This window comes from Protomyctophum parallelum (genome assembly GCF_964188405.1).
Source record: "Protomyctophum parallelum genome assembly, chromosome: 13".
Classification (NCBI taxonomy): Eukaryota; Metazoa; Chordata; class Actinopteri; order Myctophiformes; family Myctophidae; genus Protomyctophum; species Protomyctophum parallelum.
In genome coordinates, this window is record NC_139708.1 from 36,969,713 (window position 1) to 36,975,942 (window position 6,230).

The following is a 6,230-nucleotide window of genomic DNA, read 5'->3' on the forward strand; positions in this document are numbered from 1 at the left end:
GGAGTAATAAAACAAAATGGGTTTTACAAAAGTCGGCCTCCTGGTGGCGCTATAACAGGCCGTTCTGGAAGATTTGGGGCAGAGGTTCAGGTGCAGAGGCATGGGGAGAAAGTATGTTTTAACTATAACGGAAGTCACTGCAGGGGCTTTGGGTTGGGCTGATAGTGATACCCTGCCAAGAATTGGAGTCATACGTAGATAAATAGATAAATGTGGTAGATTCAACGTTGGAATATCATGTGGAGTACCATTAGTAATTACATGCAGGAATCCACAATCTGTACTCCACAGAAGATGCTATATGGCTTTCATTATCCATAATGATTAACAGTAATCCTAGAGAGAGAATCCTTGACTGAGAATTATTGCTGTGCTTTCGCCTGCATGTCAACTCATCTCAGATCACCGTCCTCCTGTGATTTATGTCTGGCGTCTGTCTGGCTCTGCATTGACTTGCCCTGTGGAACAAAACTCTCATTCCATTTGTACTGTACATCTTTCACCTATACTGTAGTCTATACTGTAGTCTCTCCCTCTGGCTGAGTGAGTGGGGCTGTCTAGCACAATCTTGTTCATTCTAACCCCCTCCTTTTTTGAGGGGCACTATAGCCCCTCCTTTGCCCGCAGCTTAGCTTGTGATTGGCTGATCACCCCATAGCGATGATTTGATTGGCTGAGAAAAGTACAGTATTGAAGATAAAAGTGAGGGCAGAAAAATGAAGATGCCAAAAAGGGATTGGCCGGAATAACATTTTTTTGATGATTTGATTGGTTGAACACAGAATGTGATGTTTGATTATGTATGATGATAAGAGTGCCCCTCAATTCACATGGGTGTGATTTTTTTGTGTGTTTTTAGCACTGCGGGGGATTGGAAAAAACCCAATATGGGATCAGTTTGACAGACATGACCTAAAGCTATCTGTGACACAAGAACAATGTCCCCATTCCTAACGAGGCCGAGCTTAACCACTTAAACCCGAAATACGGCTTCATGCGACCAATAGTGACGGCATTTGACACAATGTTGAACGTTTGTGAATGTGAAAGATGTTGAAATGTTTTTGCACACTTTGGCCTATAATGACATTCCCAAAATGGGGACGGACGGTTAAATGTGGTTCATCTGTGTTCACGCGGCACTGTCGCACCTCTGCTTCTACCACTGGACATGTCCCAGCTAATTCACCTCTGCTTCTACCACTGGACATGTCCCAGCTAATTCACCTCTGCTTCTACCACTGCATGTCCCAGCTAATTCACCTCTGCTGCTACCACTGGACATGTCCCAGCTAATTCACCTCTGCTGCTACCACTGGACATGTCCCAGCTAATTCACCTCTGCTGCTACCACTGGACATGTCCCAGCTAATTCTACCACTGGACATGTCCCAGCTAATTCCTTATCAGCTCATTCCCCCCCCCCCTAGCCCCTCTCGGAACCCTCCATAAAGCTTTTATGAAATTTGGATGAGTTTTATGTAGGGTCCCTGTTCATAACATATTTTCGTATGGGAATTTTGGAACGCGGACATAAATATGCTCCGTAACATCATATCTGCGCCGTTTGACGGCCTGTTTTCCTTTGAGGGCTTCTGAATTCGTGAACTATAAGTACCTATACATTCCGCTGCGAATATCTCCTGTGGCGCGGAAGCCGTTAAGTATTTTTACCGATTTGGTCGCTTTATTTCTTCTTGTTTGTTTACCGTTTATTGTACCGCCTCCCGGTGTGCGGTTGGCTTGTGCCGCCTACGTCCCTGCCTCTGATCTGCTCTGTCATAGCTATAGCGCCACTAGCTAGCCAGATAGGCGGTACAATTATGTGTCAATAAACAAGGAAGGAAGAGAAGAATGAAAGCGACCAAATCGGTCAAACAAAGATTAAAAATACTTAACGGCTTCCGCGCCACAGGAGATATTCGCAGCGGTATTTATAGGTACTTAAAGTTCATACATTCAGAAGCCCTCACACGGGAAAAAGTCCTGAAAGAGCGCAGAAGGACTTATCCGAAGTTGTTTACGTTTATATATGTGTGCGTACCCGGTTGCAGGGTGGAGGTGGAATAGGACCCAATGCTCTGGGTCTAAAAAATGTCAGAAACTTCAGTAGCATTGGGTTCTGCTTGTAGGGCTATCCCCTCCCACCCCCCATCTCTTCTTCTTATCTCTTCAGGCCAGAATCCAAAATAATTCTCCCCAAACATCCCCTGCCTCATCCTATCTGTTCGGTCACTAAGCTTATTGGACGAATCGTTGGGGTCGGGTGGAAACCTTGTACTGTAATGTAATGTCTAAAGTTCTTATTTATTATTATTTTAAAACTATAAAAAAACAAAAAAACAGTGGAATATTTTCACTATTGTTATGCGAAACCCTTGTATGGTTAAGTAGGCCATTCATTTACGAAAAAACATAAGGTGGCGAAAAAAACTTTTTGCCCCGACAGCAACGAGATATAAATATCGGACTATATTTTGACAGCTTGTCATCCTCACATATTGACAATCCATGTCAAGTCAAGGACACCAGACTGTAAGCTCTGGGATCCACAGCACTCCTTGTTCATATATCTGTATATATATATATATACACACACACACACCACCGTCTGTAGCCTGCAGTATCACTCATATATCTACCAAGTACACCAGCGTCTGTAGCCTGCAGTATTACTCATATATCTACCAAGTACACCACCGTCTGTAGCCTGCAGTATCACTCATATATCAGGTGCAACATAACTACAAACAACACATGATATATATATAATGATATATACAATTACAAAGCAGACTGGTGAGACAAGGCAGGAGACACAAGGCAGGAGACACAAAACAAGGCAGACAGGAAATCACAGAACACTACTACAAAATAATGTACACACAGAACACAAATACGAGTAATAAGTCCTAAAACACAGACAAAGTCCAAGGGCAGAGGAGCGAACCGTGACAGTCAGACAAGCTACAAATCGTAGTTCTTTGTATGCTTGCTGGCAGCATGTGTGCGAGCACCGGACCGCAGAGGTGGACCCACTTCTGAAATAAAATGAATGTGGCACGGCGGCCAAGTACATCCTTGCAGGCAGTGACAGTACTGTAGGCCTACTGTACAGTACTGTAGGCCTACTGTAGTCTGCCTGCCTACCTGTTAATGTTTTGGGCAGCTGCTGCTGATTTTACCTGCTGATACTTTTAAAATTAATTAATTACTCACCTAATGCTGGCTATACCGCCGCAGTAGCTCGATAGGACCCACCACTTCCACCATGTTTAACGTATATTCCAAAGTGTGTACAAATTGTTTAAGTCAAAGATGTGCAGCATCATGGCTTTCATATGGTAATAATTTATAAACTTTGACTAAAAGCAATCCACCACCACCATCGTCTGTCAGTCCCTCCCCAGCAATATTATGATCTGGAAAAACAACTGTCTGTCATGACAGTCATGGAAGTAGGCTACAGCCGAAAAACAGACTTCCTCTTCCTCTTCAAAATAAGAGCTATACTTGTAATGATTAGTCAACACTAGTTTTATGTCTTAAGTGAACTTACAGGATGTGTATATTTGTAGTTACCCAGGGTAACTGGACTAAGGAAAGGAAAGGTACTATGTTTACCCAGGGTAACTGGACTAAGGAAAGGAAAGGTACTATGTTTACCCAGGGTAACTGGACTAAGGAAAGGAAAGGTACTATGTTTACCCAGGGTAACTGGACTAAGGAAAGGAAAGGTACTATGTTTACCCAGGGTAACTGGACTAAGGAAAGGAAAGGTACTATGTTTACCCAGGGTAACTGGACTAAGGAAAGGAAAGGTACTATGTCTACCCAGGGTAACTGGACTAAGCTCAAGAACTTGTTTACAGCCAGGCCCTGCTCATAGAACATTTCATGGTAGGGCCGGTAGGGTTGCCACCCGTTCCGTAAAATACGGATTCGTCCTTTATTTGAGCATTAAATGATGCGTCCCGTATTGAATCAATATGGAACGCGGTTTGTTCCGTATTTTCCTAAATGCCCCTTGCGCGATCTGTCACACAACGTCATCATTGAATTTAACAATAATGAACAAAATAAAACAGGAAATATTAAAGACAGCACAATTGTTCTGGCACAATTGTTCTCCCACGAGCATAAACAAAAACCTCCCCGTGGCTGCTGATCTGCTTGTGTGCGGTGTGCTCTGCTGTTGCTCTCAATTGCGCTGTGGCGACGTGCCAAATCCAGTGCGTGTCTCGCCGGTCGGCCACAACGCGCTGTTTAAAATGTCTAGTACTAGAAGTTCTACAACAGCAGATTCTCCACCGTCTCAAAAAAGAAAACGCCTTAAAAATATGCAGGGAAGAGGCAAATCCCTGGCTTGACGGCGTTAAGCCAGATAAATTGCAAAGTATGTCGGTGTATGTTTGCTGTGGCGCATGGTGAACCGTTTGATAGCAAACAGCATGCTTCAGGGATCAACAGCATGATCACAGAACACCCGACAACAAGTGTCACAGTTGAGATCGATTTGGTCTATTGTCCTGTCCATGCAATAGCCAATGGCTGCTGATGTGGGAATAATAGCCAAACTATTTCAGTAGATTATTATGGTTGATTGTTTATTAATGAAGTCTAATAAATATTACAATTAGAAATATATAAATAATGTATTTAATATAAATGAAGCAATTTAATTAAATATTGTGCCCATTTAAAGAACTCAGATTCAGAATCAGAACTCTTATGTTGTTATAAACAGAATAGGCTACTTCATAACAGTTAATAAATACAGGGCAGTAGGAATACCCCTTTCTTACTGACCACAGTGACCACCAAGTGACCCCAAAGGCTAATATGGTATGAAATCATCCATCCCAGGGCCAAATTAGCTATTGTGTGTGTGTTTGTGTGGTTGTTAGTGCTCATTGCATTCGCAATAAATTCCAGTATGCGTAGACAACATGTCAGGTCTTAGTAAGGAGTGGCGGTGGCTCAGGGGTAGAGTTGCCGGATGGCAACCGCAAGGTCGCCAGTTCGAACCCTGTGGGCTCCCCCAGAGTTAGTGTCAAAGTGTCCCTGAGCAAGACACTGAACCCCACATTGTTGTCTCCACCAGGCCGAAGGCATGTGGGGAGAGTATGTTTTGCACTCCGTCCGTCCGTGTGTCCGTCCGTCCGTCCGTGTGTCCGTGTGTCCGTGAGCAGCTAATCTCGGCCACCGTTAACCCGGTCGATGCCACATTTTGCACACACACTCCCTGGATGCCAACGATGAACCTCTGCCCCAAACCTTCCAGAACGGCCTGTTATAGCGCCACCAGGAGGCCGCTTTGTGCAAAACAAGTTTTTGCACAGTACAGATTTCTCAGACTCCATCCTGATTGGTTAAGACTGGCTTCCAAAGTTCACAGGAGTGCTCAGTTTCAAACAAAATGCTGCAAATCATGAACACATCGCGTGATTTCCGTGAAATTGTGCACCCACATTCCCACTAGGCCGAGGACGAAATGCCACATGAACAATTTCAACTCAGACTCAAGGTGGCGCTATAACTGGCCCAAAAGTGTTTTTACCTCTAACTGCACGGATCTGTGGATAACTTTGTATGCCAACTCCCTAGAGGCCAAGGAAAAACCTTTGCCTGGAATTTTTCACATCTGCTCTTTATAGCGCCACCAGGAGGCCGACATATGTAAAACACATTTTCTATTATTACTCCTTCAGATTTTATCAAAATTTCACGCAAATCGGTATACACTATCTCCATAGTCATGTGATCAACACGGAGCGCCACCATTTCCCATCTTCCATCCTGATTGGCTAAGATTGGCTTCCAAAGCTCACACGATTCGTCCATTTCCAAAAAAGGCCACAAATCACAAACACAGTGTGCAATTTCCGTTAAATTATACACGTACATTTTCACTAGGCCGAGGACGACATGCCACAATTTTCCCCTCAAAATCAGCCTCACGGTGGCGCTATAACAGGCCAATTCCTGTTTTTAGCTATAACTGCATCGATCTGTATACAACTTATGTATGCACACATGGAAAAACATTGTACCTGCATCCCTCCAACACGAACCTCCGGCCCAAATCTTCCTCAACAGCCTGTTATAGCGCCACCATGAGGCCACAACCTGACCTGCCCTGGTGGAGACCTGTGCCGATTGGCACTTTGTCTAGTTCCTGATGTGTTGGTTGGTGCCTTGCATGGTTTCCGCCGTCATCGGTGTGTGAA